Below are 27,420 nucleotides of genomic sequence, written 5' to 3'. Positions count from 1 at the left end.
TTGACTTGGAGAAGAAACACAGCACAAAAGATAGAATAGGGTTTGTCACGAAGGAAGAACGGAATGCGGGTACCCCGCCTAAGGTACCTATGATAGATTAGTTAGGGAACAGGACAAAAACAGGACTGTGGTCCGAGAGCAAAGAATGGCCACACCCTGCAACGCGAAATCTGAATTAGAGCTGGACGCATAGCTCCATCGCCGGTGCTCAACAGTGCCAACGAAAGAGGAAGAACAATGAGAGCCTACCAGTGATGGCTCGCTGTAAATAAGACACTGGAAAGACGAACCCTTTTTGAACATTGCCACCCCTTGACTGTCCCTTGTATTAAGTTGGATTCCTCTCCCAACCACTTTGTATTGATTATCACCCAATTAAGCTTTCGAAACCTTACATCGGTCACTTTCAACTGTACATGGGTAACTAAGAAAGCGTTAACTCTGTATCATGATGATTATAGAACACCAGTCATACACATGAACATGCTGTATAGTTTTGACCCCCATGGAGTCCAGACCTCAAGTGATAATAGCCCTTATCCTGCCAGAACATTTTTTTGTATGACATCATGTTTGTATTCGAACGAAATCCCCTACATCATCTAAGTAATGTCCCCATCTCCAGGTCTAATGTATGACACAGCTAATGTAATTTTGTATGCACTGCCTCCCCGCCCATCACATTGAGTACATATGGTTATGTACGATTCTGTCTACATTAATAGCAGAATTATTTCCATCTGCCTGTAATGCATATTGGCTACCAAAGCGAATTGTATAACTAATGTCAGCTTGTACATCCTCACCTATGACATGAACAGGAATGAACTAACTTATGATAAAAACTGGGGACTGTGGAAAATGACTAAAATTAGGTATACATAAGCGGCGTTCATTTATGTTCACCACAGCCACTGTTGAAAGTAAAGTGAAAATCGCGAAACAGTGGCCACGCCATCTTGTCCCTTTTAGGCCCCATCATGCACGTAGGTGGCAGCCATTTTGTGTGTCGTGGCCTCTCTGCCCACTGCCAATAGCCTGCGCGTCTCTCCTCCTCACTCCCCGGCCTCGCAAGCATTCCCCCGCGCCCCGACAGCCCCCGGTCTCTCCTGCTTGGGCCATAAACGCACCTCTAACGCGACCCTGTCTCCGAGCCACATCCCGTGCTGAACCCCCTCGCTCTTTCATCTCATTCAAAGAACAGGACATTTTGATAACCTCTTCCTCCCTGCCCGATTGTCCGGCCTGATCCCAGGCCATCACCTAGCCCAACAGATGCAGTTTATTGCCCCCTACAGTAGGACCTCGCCTCACATCAAAGGAGCGGGGATTAATCAATACCCTCACACCTCCAGATCCGACCGATTGCCCACTTTCCCGTTCCCAGCGGAATGTCCAGCTGCGCGATAACCACCACATGCTGAGGTCGGGGTGGGAACTCTACTGTAGATGTGTGTGGGAACAGGCCTGGCCCGGGGATTCCGAGGATGTCTTTCCTGGCCTTCAAAGAAACATTACGGGTGCAATGTATGTAATAAAGCCATAAACCTGTGTATAAGAGGCCAGGCCTCAGAGATGCGGTTAGAGCACCTCGAGAAGATACCCTGTTGTCTGATTTGACGTGTTCTGCTCCGTCGGAATAAACTCCTGTTTCCTGCCTTCCTGTCTCCAGCGCCTGCCTCTTTGTTTGGTAATATTGAATGGTATGAGAGGCGGCTAACGCCGGGCAAACACTGAAGGTTCTTGGTCGACATCGGCCCTACCTTTTCACAACACATGAGCACTCTTTCGTTATACAATCATTTAAGACCAGAACGTGGAGTAAATGAGGACACGTGCACATTTGAAATATTTATTTACTAATGCCGTTTTCTCAAACGCAGTATCTTAGATAATACAAGGAAACATATTATCAGAAGCAAAGTCATCAGCATAGTTACTAGTCCATAGAAAGCAAAAGGTGACAGCATGCTAAGATGCTGTAATGAATAAGCGTTAACAACACCTAATTCTCACCCTCCCTATCTAGCATATTATATTAATATCTAAGAAGGTCTCTTTGGGTTTTAGCAGGGCGGGCCCATACCTCAAGATCCTAGTATGAAGAGATCACATCAACTTCCACCAGCTCTCTGCATGCGAACCGCATCAAGTGTGTGTGTGTGCTCTAAACAACGCAATATAAAACGCGCCTAAAGCCTGAATTTGGCAGAAGCTGCACTTATGTTATGTCTATGAAGGTGCGGAGATCAGACCTCATAACAATTCTGTGTCGTGTTATCCTTGAAGCTTCAGCACTCTCTGTACAGACATAGTTTATTAAGCAAAGCTGATATCAGAGCAATAACATATTATTCTCATGTAAATCACAACGCTCCTCTAGGTTGAAAGCTAAATCAACAATTATGTGCCGTGTGCAGAAGCAACAAAAGGAAAAATGGCGTTTAAACATTTAATAAGCCCATGCTAACTTACCACAGTATATAGATAAGCAGTAACTATATGACAAAATAAAAAGTTTGCTATTGTTTGTGTTTTGTTTTGTAACTTTGTTTTTTTGTTAATCAAAAATGTTTCATTTATGTGTTACAGGTTCTTGCGAGTTGCTGTGAGATACAGTGAAAATGCACGTAGAAAAGTGTTTCATTTGTGATGTGGTGTTTCAAGAAGATGACGATGCATCTGTACTCACTGAAAGAGAAGTGACTGAATTAAAAAAACATGCAAGGAGAGAAAAATATTTCAGCTGGAGGAGCAAAAGGAGATGGAAAAGTGTTAGTGCTCATTTCCTTTCGTTTCCTGGGTATTTCAAATTCCTCTGAAGTGTCCAGTTTTCTCTTTTTAGGAGGTTTGGCGACAACTTTACCAGTTTCTGGGTCAATATAAACAGTTTTTTGTTTTGGATCAGAAAAATCTGGTACAGACTTTGTGGGTAGACTGTCCTTTTTCGGTGCCCAAGATTTAGGGTCAGAATGTTCTATAGACAGAGTCTCTGAGACTTTCTGTGGGGTCTTGGACTCCTTATGTTTTGATATAGGTGCTTGCGGCTCCAAGACTTTTTTCGGCTCAGAAGATTTTTTCGGTTCCGAATGTTTGTCCTTTAGGTTTCGATGTCGAGGGCTTTGGTGCCGACAAAGAAGGGCGTGGCACATCTTTGATCTTGTGCTTCGGTGCCGAAGGTGACTTTTCGGCACCGGAATGGGACTGGCTCGAGCCCGAGCCGGAAGGCTTGTCTTTAGGTTTCATAGCCGGGCCCGAGGGCGGGGCATCTGAGACATGTTGCCAGTGTCGACCTGAGTCCGAGGGCGAAGGTTTTACGTGAGCCTTAGGTTTTGTTTTTAAGACAGGGGTTTCGGTACTCACAGACCGCTGAGCCGAGGTGACTGTCTCCGCTTCGACGTCGGAGTTGTCGCATTGGAGACGGAGATGTCAGTTGATCACTGATGTTCTGCTCCGAAGATGTACGGAATCGAGCTGCTTCCACAAGACATTTCGTGACGTCGAGCCAGTTGATCACTGATGTTTTTCTTCGACCTGAACGATGCACAGGCCTCACAGTTCTTGTCTTCGTGCTCTGGGGTGAGGCAGAGATTACAAACCTCGTGCAAGTCCATGTGTGAGCTTAGCACCACACCCGGGGCATTTTTTGAAAGGAGTCCATTCCATTGACTACTGGTGAGGTCGGTGCGGGTTGGCCCAATGGCCCGTGTCGAAGAATGAGGTCGAGGAGTTTGTTTTAGAGATGCGCGTCAAAAGGGAAAAGCAATCGAGACAATACCGTTGAGTGGAGAGGGATTGCGCGTCAAAGGAGGTTCACAACCGACACCGACGCGCAGCAAATCACATCCAAATCCGATGGTGGAAAAAAAACAATCAGGAGATGGAGTTGATGCCCATGCGCACCTACCGCATGACTACAAAGACTTCTTCCAAGACAAAAACAAAGTGCAAACATCTGAGCCCAATACCAGATGACGATCTATGCACAAGTTTATAATCTACAGCTCATATGCTTCGAACATATACTGATCTTGGTGGGGTAGGTTGGATACGATTAAACTGATGATGCTCCTGGCTATCAATTTTTATCTGACCATGCTAACAGTGAAGATTCCATATACATTTTTTTAAATCTTTAATAGTGGCCTAGGAAAATTTGTATGGAATAAACGGAAAGCACATATTTCTCTGTCTTCTTTATCTACACCCAAGGATAGGGGTGGAATAAACCACCAAACTTCCAACAGTACCATTCCTCTTTTTTAATGCATCAAATTTTACCTCATCTCTCCTCTTCTGTGGATACTCCTTTAACGGCCTGCCGTAAAATGGAGGATTCTTTGATTCAGCCTTTTTCCTTTTCATCACTGGCTAACTTCTCACATCCTCCTCATTCCTTTAAATCAACCACCATTTCACAGTCTATATCAGTCATTTACCCAGTCCTTACCAAATCTCTCTCACCATTGCAGGTGTTCCTTGATTCTTCTACATGGCATAATAAATCAATTAAACTTCGAAATCGTACCATGTGTTTGGAAGGAGAGGGTTACTAAGGGAATCGTTCAAGTTAAACATTTGTTTTGAGGAACTCACTTTTTCTCTTTTCACGAAGCCCAATCTATATTTGTCTTGTCCTCTACTTCCGTTCTCAAATAGGACTCCTTAAAAATGATCCTCTTTCAACATTTTCTCCTACTTTCCCGATCTTCCATTCTTTTACTGGATCCTCATTTGGAGTCGCTGCCCACCTCCTCCTTCCTCCGGCCCTCCCACATCTATAAATACCTTCATTATTCTCCTCCAAATCACCCTAAGAGTAAGGTTGAACTTTTATCGGAGTTAGGCTTGCAACATATTCTTTCTGTACATTGCTGAAACTCCATCTGGTCACAAATACATCACATGCCCTGCAATGCTAGCACCATTCAGAATTTATATTATTTGGAACAAAGCCTGTATTTATCCCCAATGTCCATTTCTAAATACAACCTGGTTTATCACCTGCATGTTGCACCTGCTGAAATACTCCTGGCACATACCTCAACACACTCTGTCCAAGCATTACCTCTTTTTGGATAAAGGTTTGTAAAACAATTTCCTCAATCTGTTCGATTAGCTTCCCCTTTGAGATCAAAGCTATATTACTGGGAAGTTCTTCCCCAATTTGGTTTGGTGCTAGCAAGTTTGGGTTGGTTGTGGATTCATTACTTGCTATTGGCTTTCAAATTATTACTTCTAACTGGAAAGACACTCCTGAAGTCACTTTTCCCAGTTGGTGGCACCTTCTCTGTCACCATCATAGGTTGGATAGAGCTTCTGTTACTTCCACTCATCAACTTCTTCGAAAAGAAGCCTTCTGGTCTCTGCTCACTAATTATTCATCCAGGACAGTACCTCTGTTTTTAAAACGGCAAGGGGTTTCGGTTTATTTTTTCCTATATTATTCATACTAGGATATTTTCTTGTTATCTTTTTGTTGCTTGAACACTTATAGTGCAAGTTATTGGATTTCAATATTGCTTATCTTTGGGACAGTTGTTAATTTTTCTCTCTTTATTTTCCTTTTCTTCTTTACTGATAAGCAAAAAAATAATGCTATTTCATTAAGGTTCTTTTTATTCTATTGTTATTCCTGACTTTTTGTTTAAATAATGCTATTGTTCTTTTGCTATTCTTATTTTAGATATGTATATTCTGAACTATTTTTCATTGTTTATCTCAAATTTTTGTTGTACGTTGTACCTGGTTTTTTTTACATATTTCAATAAAGCTCTCAAACAAAAAATAAGAAGTATATAAAGTATATATTAAAGTATAAAACTTTTTAGCACAAGGGTTGAGGCAAGAAACCTGCACCTGTTAACATCTGTGGCTGAACTTATAGAGATGGTGCTCATGAAACCAAAGAACACAACCCTGTCTGTTCCTTCATGGGCAAAGCCCAAAATACAAAACAGAAGATATGGAATCGGCACCCATCAAAGAAATATCTCAAGCAGTCTCTAATGTCTTTCAGTAAATCAAGAGATGAATCCCATAATAAACAGGTCTGGACTTGAATGATGCTTCTTTTTCAATTCTTTTATGATGGTCTTATGATCTTATGATCCACACAGAGTCTTAGATCCCCGATACTTTTTTCCGTAAAACCACTGGAGAAATCCATTGTGATGAATCTATAGGAGAAATGATACCTTGTTTTTGTAGATCATTAAGTAATGACTTCAAGTCTTCTCTGACGCTAAGTGGTACTGGCCTGACTTTATGTATTACAGGAACAGCATTCTCTTTTAAGATAATATTTGTGTTTATAACCTTTAACTGTGCCAACAGTATCTTTAAACACATTAGGGTATGATTTAATTAGATTTTCAACAATAGGAACTGGTTGATCAATAGCTAGGACACAAGACGGAAAGTCACCCAAAATTATTAGAGGATCTTGTCCTGGAGGTAGAATAATTCCCAAACGAGCAAGAACGCCAATAGAACAAGGATACTCTTGATCGTAGTAAATTGTTCTTGTTTTATTCAGAAGTATAAAGAATTTAGGAGCCCACAGCATGAGCGGTTGAAAGGAAGAAGGTTGAACAGCATCTGTTAAAACACAGTTCTAATGACATAGCAAAGTTCTAACAGAACATTCTAATAATTAAAGAGACAAATACATACACCTAATCTAACATACTACAGACACTCAGAAGTGAAAGAGTGGAGAAGCAAATAAGTGCCACCACTGTGAGCTGATGTCAGTTTCTTAATCCTTCTCCTTCCCCTTTCTCAGACACCCAGAACTAAGAACAAACTGCAGATGACAGGGTGCCAAAATCTAACTTGCAACAAACAATATTATGATGTTCATGATCCAACTACAAAGAATGGGTGGTTGGAGGTCAGTGACATCTTTATGCCTAGATGGATAATCCACCAGAAAGAGCATTACAGAAGGTAACTAACATGTTCTTCTGATGGTTACTTCTAACGTAGATTGCAAAACTTAAAAATAGATACCACAGCAATGTCTCTCAAAGGTACAGAGTCTGCGGTGCAGACCCGTCCTAGAAAGTGTAATCTAGAAAGATTAAGAGGCTTTTCTGGGGGTTACTAATTCTAACTAAAATGTGTTAATCAAGATTTGCAAAGTCTAACCTTTAAAGGTAATCATTTATGTTAATTGATTTGTTCAGAACACATTCCTAGTACAAGTCAAGACATATTTGGGATGATGTTGGTTACAATGTTGCTTCATCAGGGCTTATGACAATTGTTGGGAAACATAGGTGAGCATCCATGATTATATTCAGAGAGTGAACCATTAACAAGCAGAGGACATTGACAATAGTGTGAAAAAGAGAGGTAGAGATGAGAAACGATAATAACAGATTAAGAAGAGAAAAGGACAACACTAGCTAGATCATAACAGCATATTTGGTAAGTTCGTAATACAAATAAAGTCAAAAAGCTTGTTGTATTATTTTTTTTAAAAAAATGAATATATTACCTAAACAACTGTCATAAGTCCTGATAAAGTGACACCGTAACCAAGATCGTGGCAAAACGTGTTGGCTTCAAGCCGTGTACTATGAATATTTTTTCACCTGAATCAAATGATTACATCAAGGGAATTACCGTTCGCAAACACTGATTAACTCTTTTGAGTTAATTTTTATTAAACCACAGAAAAAGCCTCTAAAACTGTCTACATTACTCTTTCATTTTAGTAAAGCTTGAAAGGGGCATTACAACATAGAGCACAGCAGTTGGTCCTTATCTGAAGTTCCTTCCAGACCTAGAATTCCTCATAGATTTCCAAACCTGACAGTCTTGCTGGACTGAGCAGCAAAAATGATGCAAAGGCTCACACAGCTGAGCTTGAAAGATGCCCAATATAGGCACCACCCTCCGCATGCCATCTTAGCAGACTTGGTGGAATAAGCCACAGGTCTTCCTGGGATTGTTTCTTGGCTTGCACATAGCATTCTGAGATGCAGAGAAGTATCCATCTCGGAAGAGTTCTATTCTGCACCACTTTCCTTTTATTTGCTCCACAGAATCCCACAAAAACATGGTTATTCACATAATGGTCTTTTGTGAGTTCAATGCAAAAGCTCATATGCCCTTTCGGGGACAATCTTATAGGGTCTCTGTTCCTTTTTTGAAAAAAGAGGGCAAGTAACAAAAATTGTACTAGTAGTTGTCAGAACTCGGGATAAGAAGGTTGGGCCTCTGCCCGTATCCTCTCAACTAATATGCCTGTATAGAATGTAGTGTAGGGCGGTTACACTGAGAACACCTGCAGTTTACTCATGGGGCACACAGAGATGTTGGCAATGAGGAAAATCGCTTTCAGTGCCAGGAGCCGCAATGAGCAGCTGTGAATTAGCTCAAAAGGCATGCACATAAGAAACGTCCCCACTAAGATTAAGTCCCATTGTGGCATGACAAATGGCTTTGAGCAACATATGGGAGTCAGATCTCAGCTAAAACGCAACAAAACAGGTCCGTTAAACAGAGACGGTTAATTAGGTCAGCAAAGAAAGTCCAAAAGGGCAGATAGATAACTCTTACAGGTGCCCTCTGCACGGCCTTGCTGGTCCCAATATAAAATATATAATAACATATCAGAAAATTTGGCGTGCAGAGAGTCTGTATGATGAGCACCACACCAGGCAGACAATTACTCCCAGCACCCATCATAAAATTAAACTTTGGAGTTGGGCTGCCAGAGTAACATCGAACACTGTAGCGGGCAAGTCAAACAAATTACCTGGCACTGCACAAACCCCATGCATGGAAGTGTAGGTTGCAGAAACTCAGGAGTTGTACCCACTCCTGTTGCTGAGACAGAAGGTCTACCCAAATGCTCAAGAGATCTGGGTACCAAACACTCCAGGGGCAGTCCAGGATTATTACGTGTTCTTGTAGGTCCTAACTTTCTTAGAACTTGAGGCATGAGAGACACTGGCAGGAACGTGTGCAGGAGATCTGTGTCCCATCGCAGGTGTAATGCACCACTGTGACTTTCTTGAAGAAAAATCTAGTGTGCAGTAATTTTGACATGGTTCATTCTCGACAGTGGTGAAGAGGTCTAACTAGGACATGCCCCAGTGACCGAAGATGGACCTTGCCACCTCGGCCTCCAGCCGATGTCTGGTCAGCACCTAGGCCCTGGCATTCACAAATCTTGCCTGATGATTGGCTACTAGAAATATGTTTTGCTCATCCAGCTACATAGGTCCTACTAGCACAGTATCCAGGCCTCACTGTGCCCTGCTTGTTGCAGTACCACATAGCAGTTGTGTTGGCCATGAGGGCCTGCACACGCCTCTTCTTGATAGATGGCAGGAAGGCTTTCAGGGCCAGACAGATTGCTCAAGGCTCCACAACTTTGCTGTGGAGCTGGCTCTCTGCAAGAAGCCACTTATGTCCCCATCTCCCAGTTGAATCCTCAAACACAGTGGTGATGCATCTGTCATACTTATGGAATCTGGGTGGGAAAGGGTAGTGGTCTACAGCATGTCGGGTAAAAGCTGGACTAGCACCATAGAAGATCCCAAGCCACCTCTACAAAGATCTGGATGGCATTTGAGAGGCAGCCCTTATGCACGGCTCACTATAACCTGAGATTCTACAGGAGATCCCACACATGACTTCTGGCATTCAGAACAAGGAGGATGCATGAGGCTAGGAGCTCAAGAAGCCTTAGAGCCATCTTCAGTGAGTCTCAGGCTGGAGCCTCAACGGTTGGGACTATATTGCGAATATCAGGGACCTGCTGCATGTGTGGAAAGGCCTTGAATGCCACAGTGACTAAGACAGACCCAATGAGGGCACTCCTCATGTGCGTAGGGTTCAGGTGAGACATGAGCTCGTTGATTGAAAATCCCAAAGACGTAAGGAGTTTGGTTGTTAAAAACATTTAAAAATATACATACATATAAGGGCTTCTGTTCTGCCCTTTACAATTGTTGCTCTGTTTAGCTGGCATTTGCCTTTTGTTTCTGCCCAGCACAGAATACCGTATAGGGCAATGGGTCAGCCTACTTTAGGCATTGGTTCTCTTGTACTATGAGTGAGACATTTTGCTTGATCACAGGTGCACATCTACCTAAAAAGGAGCGCAGTTCAGGTCTAAGACTGGTAAATACTTTACTTTGACAATGCTTCTTAGGTGTCGCTAGTAACAGTGCATGCGCTGTTGCTTACGACGTATATTAAGTCTTTTTTTTTTTAAACCTCTATATAGGGGCTTTTAGCCTTCCCATTAATTACCAATGGTTGGCTTCATTATCACTCTTATTAAATTCCTTTTCGTTGATGAGCGCATGTCAGTACATGTAGGCTTCACTTTGTCTCTGTGCGTCTGTTTTCCTCCCTGAAGCATGGACCAAGTACTGATCAATGTCTTGATCAGAGTTCTGTTTGCGTCACAGATTGTGGTGGTAATTGTTTTTTTTTGCTTGCAAGACAACATGAAAACATCAAAGTTTTAAGCTCACGCTTCTCAGTCCTTCGAAGAGCTGAACACAAACAACCAGGAATAACAAAACGTAGTAGAATGTTACCAATTACCGAAACATTCAATTTGTCTGCCTGTTGTTTTTATTGATGATGAGGCTGTAAACATATTCTGTTTGGTTAAGACTGTTTGCAAACAGTATGTGTTTTTTTTATATGAAAGTTTGGCAGTCACATTTACTTATTTCTGGGGTACCTGTTTTATAATTTAGAGGATGTTTTCTTCATCATCAAACATGCCATGTTTTCAAAAGGGTAATGTTTCACCTCAACCCACCTCCACACCCTAAAATCACAGTGACTTCTCATTAGCTCTACCGATCTATGAACCCTAAAATCACCCTTAACTCCCTTTACCTCCCTGCACCACAGAACCCTAAAATCACTCTTACCTCCCTTTACCTCTACCCATCCCTGAACCATAAAATCAACCTTAACTCCCTTTACCTCTGCCCACCTCTGAACCCTAAAATCACCCTTAACTCCCTTTACCTCCATGCACCCGAATCCTAAAATCACCTGTACCCCCTTTACCTCTACCAATACCCAAATCCCCAAATTACCCTTAACGCCCTTTACCTCTACCCACCCTTAAACTCTAAAATTACCCGGACCTCCCTTTATCTCTACCCATCCTTGAACCCTAAAATCATCCTTAAGTCCCTTTACCTCTACCCACCCCTGAATCCTAAAATCATCCATGGCTCCCTTTACCTCCATGCATTCCCAAACCTTAAAATTACCCATACCTCTTTACCTCTATGATCCCAAAGCTCCGAAATCATCCTTCACGCCCTTTACCTCTATCCACCTCTAAACTCTAAAATTACCCTTACCTCCCTTTACCTCTATCAGTGCTTAATTTATAAAAACAAAAAAACATAAGTGCTGGGACCCTTGAGATGAGGCCACTGCAAATAGCACCACACATTGCCACTGCCAGCGCTGCCAATGACAGAACTTACACAACTACTAACCATCACACTGCTACAACCGTGACAAATCAGACAGTTTAAGGCCCCCCAAAGCTTTAAAAATGGTTTGGGTGGTAGGTATTAGTTGTTTTAAGCATGTATTAAATGAATAAACAATGTTTTTTCTCCTCATATTTGAATGAGCAGCTGTCCTAAGTGCTTATGCCGGCAATTAAGTGGTGGTGGCGATCACCGGAAACCACCGACTCAAATTAAGCACTGCCTCTACCCATCCCTGAACCCTAAAATCATCCTTAACTCCCTTTACCACTACCCAGTCCTGAACCCTAAAATCACCCTTAGCTCCATGCAACCCCAAACCCTAAAATCGCCCTTTCCCCTTTACCTCTACGAATCCCCAAACTCCGAAATCACCCTTAACTCCCTTTACCTCTACCCAAACCTAAATCCTAAAATCATCCCTATTTCCCTTTAACTCTACTCATCCCAGAAACCTAATATCACCCCTACCTCCTTTTACCTCTACCTACCCCTACCCCTAAACCCTAAACTTATGCTTACCTCCCTTTACCTCTATCCACCCCTGAACCCTCAAATCACCCTTACATCCTTCCACCTCTACTACTCTCTAAATCCTGCAATCACCGTTAACTCCTCTTAACTCTACAGACCCCTGTACCCTAAAATCACTTTTACCTCCCGTTACCTCTACCCACCCCTGAACCCTTAAAACACACTTACCTCCCTTTATATATACCCACCACTAAACCTTAAAATGACACTTACCTCCTGTTACCTCTACTCACTCCGAAACCCTAAAATCACCTTTACCTCCCTTTATCTCTGCCCACCCTCAAACACTAAAACCACTCATACCTCCATTTACCTCTTCCAATTCATAAATCCGAAATTACTTTTTTTGAAAACTATGTTATTAAATAAAATCACCTGAATGACAAAGATTGCATGATAAAGGCAGGACACATTCTCCCACCCCCCAATAAAACATTCTCCTGCTTTCTCCCCAACACCACTAAATAATATTGGGGATACTGGTGGTTGTTTTATGCCCTTTGGTATGTTTACTAGGCAGCTTCATCTCTTTGAGTTTGATCCCTCACTCACCCTCATGCACTATACTTTAGCTCTCGCCTGAGACAGGTTTTGCAAGATATTTTGTTGACTTACAGGGGGCTTAGAGCCCGCCTATTGCTTACCATTGGTTGGCTTCATCATTGCTCTCATTTCCTTTTTTCTCTTTAGTCAGTGTGTGGCAGCTTAATTTAATCTTCATCTGTTTTCCCTACACTGGAGCATGGTCCAAGCACTGTTTCCCTTGCCCAGTGTCCTTCCACAGATCGCTGCTTTCAGAGGTACTTTTTTCCTTTTACTTGCACCCTTCCCTCTCTTAAACTCCTGCATTGTTGCTTGCCTGCTCCCCCTGCCCCCTTTTCTTTAATCTAGCGTGTCCGGCCTACCCTCGCCCCATTCCTCATTGTTGATTTCCCTGTTTGCCTCCCATCAGCCCCTCATCTCCACCTTTGTTGCTGGCCCACCCATCTGGCCAGAAAACAAAAATCTCCCAAAAGTAACGCCAATGGGTTTCAAGTTGGTACAAAAATGTAGACAGTGCTGCGCTCCCTGCTCTGCATGGCCTTTTTGGTGCTGTCTTCAAGCAAGACCAACACAGAGAAATTCATCCCTAATGTAAGATAATAAAACAAGCAAGTTTTTTTCCTTAAATATCTTTTATGTATTTGTGAGTTTCAAAAATCGTACCCATGCCATGATCCTTCTCACTTTTGACAACTCCAGACCACTTTAGAAGACTGCAGCCCTCCCGCCTATTTAAGGATGGCAGTTTTGTTTTTTTGGCCAGTATTCTCAGCCTTTGACTCACTTTCCTGCCCCCCTTTGAAAAAATTGCTGTATAACTATGTATTTCCATTTCCAGTAGTTTTACATTTACTGACAAGGTGTTTTCTCTTGTTTTTGGAAACATTTTGTTTGTGCAGGCAGGGAATAATTCCATACTGAGAAAGCGGAACATTGACCCCCCCCCGCACCCCCTTCCCCCTTGATTATGCCCCCCACTTAAGATGTCTCAGCTCTGCCATTGCAGTCTTTGTGTGCAGTTATGAACTGTCATTTCGACCCAGCAAAATAAACATTTTGCCAGGCCTCAACCTTATGTTTTTTAATACATATAAGTCACCCCTAGAGTAGGCCCTAAATAGCCCACATGGCAGGGTGCAGCATATTTAAAACGTTCAACATATATTTTGAACTTTTACGTGTTCTGGTTGTGCAAAACTCTTACATTTGTTTTCCATTATTGCAAGGCCTGCCTCTCCCATATAACATTCAGTTAACTTATTTTAAGTTGGTGCTTTGTGCTTTAAGGCACTATTTACTTAAGTCTTCAAAGTTCCATATCTCTGGTTCTATTGATTGAATTTTTGTCATTTTGGTCTGAAATAATTGAATAAATGCAACTCTATTTTTCTAAACTGGTGTGGGATTTTTTTATGCTTTCGCTTTATTACTGTTTGAAGTGCTGCCTAAATACTTTACTCATTGCCTCTAAGTTAAGCCTGACTGGGAGATAAGCATAGGTTAATTTGGGGTTTGCTTGTGTTTCACCCTGACAGAGACCATGGTTGCTGCTTGAGTAGGCTTTCAATCCCCCTCCCCAAACAATGACCCACTTTCCAACATTTGAGCTTTTGGTACAGACAACTTCAGCTCTGTCGTATATAGCACTGCATATATATGCACACAGAGTGAACTATGGCCCAGCCCATCACTCATGACGTTTATGTTCCAGCTCATTTCCCAGCTGTGTATTCAATTACTTTCCTCCCTATTCTTGTGTATGCCCAACCCCTGTATAATTTCTTATTCGCCGTCACTTTTGATTAACTGAGTTGTGCCCTTCTACTGCTATTATCATAACACTTTTCATGTGGCACAGTCTCTCTTATCATAATGAAATACCATTGCAACAGCTTGCTGAGGAAAGAGCTACTGGCTTTGCCAATGCTTGTTACTGCTAATGGTAATGATTGATCTTTTCCCCACTCAAATACAAACACTTCTGAGAGAAGTCCATGCAGGGAGAGCATTGTGTTGTGTCCATGCCTCCTAGCCAATCATAAGGTAGCAAATCTTGCTAATCTCTTTTCACTTGACAGCGGAACTGTAGTGTACTCATTTGGTGTGATAAGACATGAGTTTTATAAATTGACCAAGATTAGATGGAAAATGGTAGGGAAGGCTGTGTTAGCTAAGCTACTGTTACGTATTACAAGGCCCCAAGGAAACTTGTAAAGATAGATTTGAATACAAACTGCAAAATGATATATAAATATTTATATTTTATTTTTCAAACTAGTAAATAAGGGGTGCACTAATGCGCACACATAACAACAACTTATATAGAGTTGTAGATCATCATCAAAGCACCTGAGACAATACAATAAATCTATTTCTCGTATTGGGCAGTCTAACATACAAGTTACATACAGTCATGTTCAATTTTACTGGAGGACATAAGAATCATTCCAGTGTGGATACATTTTCTTCATCTATCATATTCACGCCATAATATTTGCACCAGGGACCCCAGAATGTAAGCATATTTATTTGTACAATAGTTAGCTTTATATGTGACTTTTTCTAAAGCCATGAAAAGGTCCATCCCTCTCCTCCATTCCTAAATGGAAGGTGTTTCTGGCGATATCGCCTTTCGTCACTACAAGACTTAGTTTGCAAAAGAAAAGTTGGTTTGTCTGGAAATCCACATCTGTAGGGATGCCGAGAAGCACGTGTTTGGGGTCCCTGAAGGGGCATATTCAGGATCTTGTCCAGCCCATCAAATATTTTGCTCCAGTACAGGCATATATTTGGGCAGTCCCAGAGTGTGTGGAAGAACGAGCCCCGATGCTCCGCACATCTAGGCCATTCGGTGTTTCAGCTCTCCCAAATGTGTGCAATCGGGACTAATCATAATAGATCCTATGCTGAATCTTCATTTGTATAAGTCGCAATATTGATTTAATTGCTATCTCCTGTGGATGCATCAGGGCTGCCTCCCAGTCCTTGGTGTCTAACTCTCCCAGGTCTCTTTCCCATTTCTCTCTTAGCTTCTTCAAATTATCAGGCTTGTTAATATTTATGGTCTTGTACATGTAGAAGACCACCTTCTCTAATTATTCCATCTGGAGTAATCTCCCTTCTAAAGGAGGGTATTCGGGATGTCCGTCGTGCCTATTCTCTCGGTTCACCATGCATGTCTCAAATGTAAATATTTATAGTGTTGTGTACCACTAAGTTGATAGTTACACTGAAAGGAGCTGAAAGGAATTAGATCCCCATTTTCTAGAAGTACCACCAGTTTGGATATCCTGATGAGGTCCCAAGTCTTCAAGCCTTTCAATTTCCCTATTTCTTTGAGTCTCATCCCTAACCAAAATGGGGTCTCCGGGTGTACCTCATTGCCCACCCCAAACATCTTTCAGTCTTCTTTGATTCTTCTGTTGGACCTGGCCCTTTTGGCAGGTTCACCCCGAAACGTTTTGCTTTTTCCTAGCCTGTTTCTGGAACCTGGTGTTGGTGATTTTAGGCCTCTGCGCACTTTTTCACTGTGGTACAGTGTAAAGTGTGTGAGCTCTCTGTGTATGTGTGGTGAGTGACCTGCCCTCCCATAGGAATGCATGGGGAATATGTGTGACCATGGTAGTTCCTGATGTGTGGGGAGTGCAGGGTCGAGTTTGCTATGGGCGAACTCGTGAGATTGAATGCTGCGTAATGATGTATGCGGCATGAATGTGTCTAGTGTGGACGTGCCACTTCTAGACATGGATGTGCGTGTGTAGGGAGTCTGCTGGCCCGTGATTGGCTGGAGCCTGGCTCCAGGAGTGTGCCTGGGCCTGCTTGTGGATTGACTGTCTGGTTTGAGGGTGACAGGGGCTTGGGAGCCCCCAGGAGGTTGTCTGATTCAGCCCTTGGTTGAATGACTGCATCTGCAACTAGAGTGGTGGGAGGAGATAGCACCTGGGAGTTAATAGGGCTGTGCCTGCCTGCCACAATGCTGGCTCCACCCCCTGGGGTGCGTCTGATGTCCCTAGCCTGGCCAGTGAAAGGAGTTTCCCATAACCTGTTGTAGCTGGTTCTCACACTGCCTGCACCCTGCTAGACAAGCGATTTTACTGTATAAAAAGGGGCTGTGTCCCCTTACAAAATGTTCTTGTTTCGGACTTGAATCCTGCCAGGGGCGTGCTGCTGCTTGGGCCTAGGGGAAGGCTGGCCTCCCTGGGCCCTGCCCAGACCCTGGATACCTGATGGCCCTGGAAGCTGGATGGACTTTGTTTTAGGGACCCTCTGCTTTGCTTGGGGGCTGAAGGACTTCCTTTTGACCCTCCTGCCCTCTGCTCCTAGGAGGGCCTCGTTGCTGGGTCCCTGGTTTCTGAAGGGGGGCCATTCCTGTGGAGCCTGGTGCTGCCCGTGGTCCCAGCGCCTTGAGGGCGCTTTCTTGTGAATTGCTGGGCAGAGCGCTGTTGTTTTTCCTCTTAGAGAAGCGCTCCTGCCCTCTGTGTGCCCCGAGTGCCGGTGCCCACCCGGCGCCTTTAGTTGCCAATTTTTATATTTCGGGTGCTACCCCGTGTATGGCGCCCTAGCGAGTGCCTACCTCGCTTCTGCCTTTTATTTGGATTTCGAGGGTGCCCACCCCTCGGTACTGCTCCGAGAAATCACCGCCGGCCGGCCCGGGACACCCCCGTGACGTCATTCCCTGGGCCGCGCTGTGATTGGCTGCCGGCCCGGGACCTGACGCGGAAGGAAGGGAGCAGCGGAGATGGCGGCGGTAGCAGGGCTCCCATGTGAGGAGAGAGCCCTGCTGGTGCAGTGAGGCCCCGGATCCCAGGAGGGGACCCGGGGGGAGAGCGAGCGCAGCAACGTACCCGCGAGGCTCCTGTGAGGAGAAAGGAGCCTTGCCTGCTGCCCCTGCAGAGGAGCCCCGCCGAAGAACAGCCTGGTGAGTAGAAAGGGCTGGGGGGGCTCCGTGAGGCTGCTGTTGGTGCGGGTTGGAGGCACCGTGTCAGAGCGGCCCCATGTGTCAGTGGGCCGCTCCAACGTGGACATAGATTGAAGAGGACCCCGTGGGGGTCCCAAGACCTCGAGAACACCTTCAGAGTGCCGAGGGCTCCAGAGTTCGAGGGGGTCAGAGTGCCCCCGTAGGCCAGGTGTTTTCCGAGCCCAGATGGCTCCAACGACGGGGCCATATTTGTTTTAGGAGCCTGAAAGGCTCAAGGGCATATTTTGTTTCAGAGCCCCTGAGGCTCCAGCGTGACTTCTGGCATCTGTGATTCTTTCAGGAGCCAGTGCGCTCCCCGTGGCCATTGATTTTGAGAGGCCCGTGTTTCCCCCATGGGATGCCTTAGTGTTTGGGGGACATCTTTATTTACAGAGCCCCGGGTCGCTACAGCCTGCGCATATGTGTTTTCAGAGCCTGTGTGGCTCCAACAGTTGGTGCAGTCCTGTTCTAGGGTCAGTGAGGGCCCTGTCGCAGTTTTGTTGTTCTCCAGCTGCCCAGCAATTAGTGGGAAGCTGCAACGTTTAGGTTTGCGCCGGTGGCGCACCCCTGACTGACGCTGCATTGGCAGCGCGCCCTGACATTCTGGACACAGGGCTTTTTGAGTCCCCTTGTTGGATGGCCAGTTGGCCAGCGGGCTGGTATGTGGGTAGGGCGCAAGGCCCTAATGTGATTTCTGCGCAATGTGATTTCGCTATGTTTTTGATAGTAATTGCCTAAGGTGATGTTTTGCGCAATTGTGTTTTCTTACACCTCTGAATGTGTTGGTTATACATCAGGTGTTTTTCCTGTGTTGCACTTCTGAATGTTTTTATGCATCATGTGTTTTCCTTCCCTACACCTCTGAATGTTGTGATGCATCATGTGTAATGTGTTGTTGCTTATACCCCTAAATGTATTTTATTCTTAGGTGGTTGTGTTTTGCCTAGTAGAGTTTATACTAGAGAGGCTATGTGTCCATGCATGATCTAGGCCTATGGTTATTAGTATTGAGTAGTGTGTACCTACCTTTACCAGCAGTTACTGGTTGTGACCTATAATGGTTCTTTTGTGTTACCCTTATTCTATGATCTACAAAGTGCTATTTCTAAAAGTGTTGATTCCTGACAGTGGCCCATGTGGCCCTGTCTTGTAAATAATCCCTTGTGAATATTGCCCGTGCCAGTTGGCACAATGTACATGTGTGATTTCTATCTGATGTGTTTTGACAATACAGAAGTTATTTTTATATAACCTTGTGTGGAGTTCCTTTTGTGGTGTGCCTAGGATGTTGTTGCTGTTGTGTGCATGTGCAAATGCTTTACACATTGCCTCCGGGATAAGCCTGTCTGCTTGTGCCAAGCTACCAAGGGGGTGAGCAGGGGTTATCTTGATGTGTGACTCCCTTGCCCTGACTAGAATGGTGGTTTCTGCCTGGCTTTGGCGTCAGCCTTAGCCTACCAGAAATCCCAGTTCTAACATCTTCGATGGCCACTTGCGTCACCGGTACCAGTTTCCTTGAACCTCTGCCTCCATATAGATAATGTAAGTAAGATTAAGTTTGGAACTGGAGACGCTCCAATAAGTAGATGGGGTGTTCTCAGGTTGCATATCCCCAGTCAATAATAACTATCAAATGGACTGCCCAGTAGTATGCCCAGATGTCTGGGAAGGCAATGCCTCGATTGTATTAATTTTGCTGCAAGGTTTGTATAGCCACTCTGGGATGCCCTCTGTCCCATAACAATTTGCGAATCTCCCCATTAATCTGGGATAGAAGAGTCATGATTTCGAAGTCCATACAGGAATTTTGGCATGGAAATCATTTTGAACATAGCTGCCCGGCCTAGCAGTGCCTGCGGTAGTTTCCTTCATTAGTCGACATCTGCCTGGAACTCTGCTAGTATTCGATGAAGATTGTGGTCAAAGTCACTCTCACTGTCTAGGGTAACCAAGATACCAAGATATTTGAAACCCTGCCTCTTTATATGCAGCAGTGTGGGCAGGTCTGCTAAGTCCCGCTCTTCCCAATTGGGTAGAGACTTGATTTGTCCCAATTTATGGTGAACCCAGAACAAGCACCATAATCATCAAATCACCTACGGTCTCTCTCCTCCGTATATAGAGAATTGCTCTAGTCCTCTCCCGACCCCACAACATGATATTTCATAAATGTCTCTAAATGTTCAATAAGGTGAATGTTTTTATTTGCTTCAATGCTCGCTCAAGGAGGGCATCACGCTGTTGTTTTTTTTAAAAATCTGAAGTATCGAGCAGATTGCAGCTCATACTACCCCATTTCACTGCCCAATAAAGACGACATTAAAGTGATGGCTTCCAAACAAAACGTACCTTAAAACAAGTGTATTAAATAACAATCAGTGTAGACTAACGAAAGGAGGCTCGTGCACAATTGTGTTCATTGCCAACATAAAGTGGTGGAAAGGGGTCTTCGTTGTTTAACATCGAATCCATGACTTGTAATTTAATTTAAAATCTTATCCCTCGATAGTTGTGGAAAATGTTCTTTTAGGGAGAATACATCTACAATAAGAGTTCCCTAAAGCGACCAAAGAGATCTCAGATGCCACTAATGGCAGACTTTCTCATAGGCACTTGGAGTAAAGTCGTAATAATGTCAGCAACACATAGGTGCATTTAAATTTCACTGCAAAGATAGAGGACCTTTGCAACATCTGTGCAAAGTGTTAAATCTACTGTTAAATCTGATGTGGCATTGCATTGCTTAACATTAAATTGCCAGACAAAATATGTATGTTCTATCTTACAATTCTTCTTTACACAGCTTGTCCCACGAATCATTTAGCACTACAACAACTATAATCCAACAGTGCTACTTGTTCTGTATTATTTTTGGCAACTGGGCAGAATATAGTGGCCACAACTATGGCCTCATAGATCTGTGTAGCCCAGTGCGATTTAGTGCAAACTACAGTCTGCAATCATGATTGGTAGAGTGTTTGTTGTGTGACATATGCAAGAAGCATTAGGCATGCCATTATATTACTATCATACAGAAGAGTAAAGTTGATAAAGTTGAACCTACACCGGGTTCCTGCATGAAGACGCTTCTCTTACATATACCCTGCATATGCATCTTACTGATCCAGCATGCAATGATGTCATCTTACTTAGGACCTTACCTTGTAACAGGAGCCTACCTTGGTGGTGAAAAATGGTAAAGTGGTTCACAAAGGTTGAGGGATTAGCCATGTCTTTATGGCATTTTGGTTTTTGAGGTAGTCTATGAACGTTCTTATTAAGGCCAATAAGGGAGCAGGAAAATTGTACTAAGAAGTCTGCACAAACCGTGCAAGAGACTTTTTGCACCTGCTAATGGTGGTTAGAGGTGCTACCTTTGATCTCAGACCCTGCTTGACTGATAGGTTTGAAGCTTCTGGTGCGGGAATATTGGGTGTACACCACAGACTGTCTTATGAGCAACACACAGAGCATTGAAGAAGATATGTCCATTAACAGGGAACCATTGAAGTATGGCTTGTCATACAGGACTGCTGTGATCCCAATCCAGAAGGTACAAAAGGTGTCTTGCATCATTATTAGCACAAACTTTAGGAGGTTAATCCAAACCATCAAAGTATACACGATCAATAAATAAAAATCAGTGACTAAAACATTCACACTCAGTTTGCACATATAAAAACGGCATATTAAAACTTCTATAAAACAGTTAGAAAACCACAATCCGTATCATATTATCATGTAATTAAAGAGCGTTGTTCCAGATAAAATCAAGCAATCATACTGAGAAGTTCCTAAAAGCAGCAGCCAAGCTTGCCCTAGGCTTGGTTAAAATTCTGATAGTACAAAAACCAGTCACGCAGTTTGTGTCAGAAACTTGTCGCCTATACCAAACATTCAATGAGAACCTGCTTACAGCATTAACAATAGGATTTTATGTATTGGTCTTTTAAATACTCAGGGCAACCCAGTAATGTCTAGTTTCCAAGTCACAGCAAACAGGTCGAATCCACCTTCTTCAAAGGAAGCGGTATTCAGTGCAAAAGAACAAAATATGTTCACCAGACACTGGCTGGGCAAGTACTTGAGTAAGATTCAGAGGCCCAAGGGTTAAAAGACCTTAAAAGTAAGCATCCCAGGCAGAATCTCACATACAAACTTTTAGATAAAGGTGGTGTAATCGATCAAGAAAGGGCTCGAACTTGGGATACAAGTTAAAACTGAAGAACTCAGTGGGTAAACGCCCTGCTCGCTAACTTGTTGCATGCCATTCAACCACTAAATCCCAATACGTGGTTTTTACAGTGAGTATGTCTTTTTTGCTAATAGGCTCTGGACAATCCCAGAGATTGGTCAACCTCCGGGATCTACACTAGGTTGCAAAATGGAGTAGCCAGGAAATCCATTTAGCACCACTCATACTTAGGACTTCTCTCAATTGTATTTATTTTATTTTTATTTATTTAAGTAGTTTTGTATAGCGCTAGCCAGACCCGAGGGTATCGGAGTGCTTTACAACAGTTATAGTACAGGAATCCCAAATAATCATAGGCATATAAATTGGTTCAGAAGTCCCGGCGTGTAGTGCAACATTGAGGCAGAGCAGTCCTGTGAAAGAACGGACTTTTCAAGGATCTTGGCAAGGAGGGGGAGATTGGAAACAGGTCAGAAGTTGTTCAGATCGTTAGTGTCAAGGCCAGGTTTCTACGGGAGTGGAGTGACTTGGCCGACTTTGAGACAGTCCGGTATGACGCCAGTTCTCAAGGAGCAGTTTATGATCTTGCACCAGTATGGAGCTATGAAGAGTTTCAGCTTTTTAGTCAATTGAGTGGGTAAGGGATCTAATGCGTGAGCTGCGGATTTGGAGGTGGTGATCAGTTTAAGGATCTCGGTTTCTAGAATGGGGTTGAAGGATTTCCAGACTTTCATGGGGTGCTTGCATGCATTGGTTTTGGTTTCTGGGGGTGGGATTGTGCACGAGGTATTGGGGTTGACGTCTAGTGTGAGCTCAATCTTGGTTATTTTGTCTATGAAGAAGTTGGCGAAGTTGTCACACGGGTCTTTGGAGGCTTGGCCTGGGACAGCAGAGGGTTTGGATGTTTGTTGTCTGACGATGTTGAATAGTTCTTTGGGTCTGTTCAATGATTAACAGTATTCACTTAGCTCCGGGGTGGACCATAAGCGCATCCAGGACACTAAGGGTTTTAATGCGGCCATGTCACCGATTCTCCTCATCCCAAGGTCAAGATACAACAGGGTCAACGGGGTACTAATTGGAATGAAAACAAAAGATCTGACAAATATGTTCTCGCTCACCACCAGCTTGTGCATGTCGATGTGGCTCCATAACTCTGCTCTGTATAGTGTCACGTTTTGAGCTTTCATGCAATAGACCTCTAGAGCAGGGGTTATTGACCGGGTCAAGCTCTGTTTGTGATATATGATTATGGGTTTAGAATTATGGCATATGGACAGATAACTTTTCTCAGGCTGTGGATCCCAACCCAGGGTGTCGGTCAACCTAACCCCAAGGTAATGAAAAGTGAACACCCTCTCCAGGGTGTCTTGCATCAATGTAGTGGATGTACTGCAAAATGTCAAAAAGGAAGGATAGACTCCCCAGATCTAGGGCGTTCGTGTAATCTGCCTGAAAGCTTATGGCCAAAACCTCTAAATTAACTCAAGAGAGTGAAAGTTGCCAATCAGGGTCTTCACTGTATGCTAGAGACTTTATTTACCTGATTTATCTGAGGAGTTAGTGAAAGCTCGGTGTCCATGATGACTCGGAGGTTCCTTTCATTGCAGGAAGTGGTAGGAGGTGTACCAAGTTGCTTAGAACAGAGGGCACACATCTGAGGAAAAGCCTACATTCCAGACATTAAGATTTCAATTTTTGATGTGCTGAATTCAGGTGTTTAAGATCAGTTTTCAACTGCTAGTACTCATGGGTAGTAGTCTACATCCATTGTGTTCTTCCAGACTTTGATGGCCTTGATTATGGTCACCTTGGGTGTATAAGGTGATGTAGAAGGTCTTCTCAATGTCTCGGAGGGATTGAGATAATCATTTAAAGTAGAGTCACTACTGTGGTGCCATGAGACATCCTTGTTGGAGGCTGAATTTAAATATATCAACTAATTGCTAAACTAGACTGGCATTCACTCAAGGTGAATAACATGGATAGAGTGAATGCAATGATGGATATAGTAAAAGGCTTATAATGCTGGTGGAAGGTTCAGTGTTAGGACTCTAGAGAAGGCCTTATTGTTACAGTGTTTTTATGGAGCACACTGCTACCCACACACGGGCTTCCTGGTGCTAAACAGGACACATGAAGAATGCGCTGCTTTAACTGAAGAGGTGTGTTTTTATTTGCCTAATAGCCTTCAACTTCTTAAAATCAATTACCCAACGAAACTATGCCTTCATCTAACCCTCCACTGTTTGCCATATAAGAGAGTAAGTTTGAAAGTAGGAATCTTCACCACAACTCCGTCCAGCGGCTCCCCGATGGTGACACCTCCTCCTCGTACACCGTGAGTTGCCTAGCCCCGTAGAACTTTACCTTCTCAGACATTTGTTTTCCAAAATGTCCACTAAGTCCGAAGGACTGCGAACACAGGGCACAATTTTTCTTGTGCTGTGTTTTCACTTTGGTACTGTTTAAGTGCTGCATAAATATCTTGCAAATTAACTCTAAGTTAAGCCTGACTGCTTTTGTGCCAAGCTGGCAGAGGGTTAAGAACAGGTTAATTTAGTCACTTTTGGTGGTTCATCCTGACAGAGATTGTGGCTCACACCCTCCTCAACCAGTGACTCAATTTCTCAAAAGTACCATATACAAACTACCAGCAAAGTACAAATAATTTTATTTATTTAACATGGCAGGTAAGAAGGAGACCGGTTACATACTTTCCATATATTTCTTGCAATGAAGCCAGTCAATGTGTAGTTAACTTTTTACTGATCACTGTCCATCAATATCTGGCGGAAATTTCAGTATTAAACATGCATTCAGAAGTCAGATACAGCTAAGTTGTCTCCCATCTCCTTGAGAGGAGTGGGCTGCATGACTAAATGCAGGAGATTCCTAGTAACTTTTGTGATACATGGACAAGGTCAGCTCTTGTACCTAACAGACATAAATGAAATGTAAAGTTCCACTGTATTTTTCTTCCTTGTGAACCTACAGAGGAAGATTTACCTTGATCCCTATCTAAGAGGGGGAAATGCTATAAGTGGATCTTCCAAATGAGCAGAATGATTATTAAAAGGGAGATGTCCAGGTTAATTGTCACGTTTCACTATTTCACCAAGCTTGCACACAATAGCTAAGATGTCATCCTGAGCTCACCCACTGATTTTAGTCATTAGGCATTACCCTTTTAGCATTCATTTTTGCTTTTAAAACAATGACTTGAGCACAATTAAATGTGGTGCATTGAGGGGAGTGAAAAGCAAGAATTCACTCTGCAGAGGTTGGAAACAAGGGAGAAGCTTAGGCCCATTGCTGTTTTCACTTTTTAGTTATGTTCTTCCTGCGATCTTCACTCAGCGAAAGCTAATCCCCACGATTAGGTGGATGCCATAATCCATTGACTTGGTTGTATTAGACCAATGCCTATTGAACGTCAACACCAATTAATTGCCCTGAAGTCCTATTATGTAATAAATAAATTAACAATGAATATAAAGGAGATTCAGGTGATACATGCGGGAGGGACGGATCTTTTATTTACCTGGTTCATAAACAATTTTTTTTTTAAAGGAATTAACAAATTGAGCTTTAGGAAACATTTTGAAAAGGTATTCGTTAAAGCAAAGGTAGCCATGATGGGTGTATTACTTGGAATCAATAAAAGGAGGCCTAATAATAGCACAACTACTAAAGGTATATTCTGCAAAAATTGTACCAATTAATTCTTACACCCGTACAGGATTATTCAGTGAGAGTGTCTGTTACTTTAAGTAATTTGAGGGATGGGTATGGCATCATTTTTTTGGGCTGCCATCAATTGTTGGCATAGAAGCCATTTGTTTAGAACCAGAGCTGCGCTCATCTCAAAATCAGGTTAAGACAGTACTTATAAAGTTTATATCTTCCTTGGTAATCATAGTTGCTCCATAGAGCGCCTAAAAGGTCTGTTACAGACTGAAAACAATTATGGAAAAAATAGACATACAATTAAAACATTATTTGAAACGTATGATGTGAACTTTGATTGTAAAGTAATAATCTAAAGTAATGTAGTGCAAGTAAATAGGCTACGGACAAATCATTGAGGGCAGATACGACTTTTACAGCTATTAATAAGTCATTAACTAGTAAAATTAAAACCTGGAAAGGAAAATTACCTATTAAATGCACTTTATCCCAGGTTACAACGCCAACTGCTACTTTTCGTCAAAGTCCACTTTAGAGTAAATTCCAATTTAAATATTTGTATAAACCATCATTGATACGAGTGTGAACAATGCGTTCTGCATGATTTAGCTTATCTAATGCTTTTATTTCTTATAATATTAGAAGTGCACAAGAGGTATCTCAATTTTGTCATTAAAGAAGCTGGCATACAGTCGGTGGGTGCATAGTGCATTGGGGTATTTATTGGTTTTAGTATATAAAAAACTAGCAGAAGCTTTATTCTTTAATGCAATCAGAAAGTGAACTGTTACTTAAATCTTGAACTGGAATTTTAAATGCATTAGTAATTGGTTTATTACCGAGTTTTTCGAAGTCATTGTTTTCAAGTGTATTTAATATTGAATGCTGGTTATGCTTATAATGATGAGGAAGCTAATAAATGATGTTTACAAGTAACAAATAATATCATAGCATACGACCGACATTAGAGATGGGGTGGTGCTGGTTAAGAAGCGTCATAAAATAGAGCTCATCTGAGTGTGACTTCTGTATCGCATCAATTTTCTGTACGCCAGTCTGACAGACTGCCTCTCTCTTTGGCACACCCTCAACATCTTTCCAAAAAGTCTGCAACTTGGGTGCTAACTTCTCAATGAACACATTGGTAAATAACAACACCAAAAGCTTTACAAGCTATCATGATGCCCTTCTGCAGTTCCCCAAAAGACAACCCAGCTGCTGGCAACTGTGTTCTCTAGAATTAACTACCAACTCTACTCAAACTGCAAAGATTTCAAAATGATTCTGCCCATTGTATTCTTGGTATGCAACACGCAGACCACATCATGGTCAAGCATGATTCCATCGTACCAAATTCTTGTTACTATACTGGCCCAAAAAAGTAGACTTTTCATGCACAAGATGATATACAAAGCTTTGGTCGTAGATTACTTTAACCTCTATGCTCTTCGCTCTAGAAGTTGAACCCTCTCCCCCTCACCACAGAAGACAATTCTCTCAAATTCAGGACGTCCCAGAGGACACAACTAAACCAAATCACCTCTATCCCTTTAAGTGCATTTATCTGCTGGCTATCCTTTAGCTACTCACAAAAGAGCGACGCCTCCTGTAGCACTATACTAAATCAATATGCAAAATTAAATCAATAAATACAATGTCACAGAGGACATTCAACTATGGCCCATTGGCTTTGTACAAATTATGACACAACTACATCCAGTCACATGCATTCTATATCAAGACGGTCATTGGCGGGTACACTTTCTTTTCAGACACAGTAACTTCTCATGATCAGTCTATATATCTATCATCATGTATCACATTCTACTAATGTTCTACTAATCTACTTTATGTTGGGACAAATCGGGCTAGTGTGAGCTATTAAGACTTTGGTAAGTTACAAACTCTAGTACTGCCATTTGCTCAGTAGAATACAATATATATTATGAAATTATATGGAAACGGCAAAAAGAGCATACCATCTGTGAGTCTTTTTCAACATTGCG

General features: G+C 42.7%; 1 protein-coding gene across 3 annotated transcripts in view; it reads right to left on the bottom strand.

Annotated features, from left to right (window-relative positions):
- CCDC91 (coiled-coil domain containing 91) overlaps positions 1-27,420 on the bottom strand; it is a 1,837,163-nt gene that overhangs the window by 1,045,138 nt on the left and 764,605 nt on the right. The window lies entirely within an intron of this gene.

This window comes from Lissotriton helveticus, chromosome 1_1 (assembly GCF_964261635.1).
Source record: "Lissotriton helveticus chromosome 1_1, aLisHel1.1, whole genome shotgun sequence".
In the NCBI taxonomy this organism is placed as follows: Eukaryota; Metazoa; Chordata; class Amphibia; order Caudata; family Salamandridae; genus Lissotriton; species Lissotriton helveticus.
The sequence above is the reverse complement of the archived record's forward strand: the minus strand, read 5'-3'. Positions and strand labels throughout refer to the sequence as shown.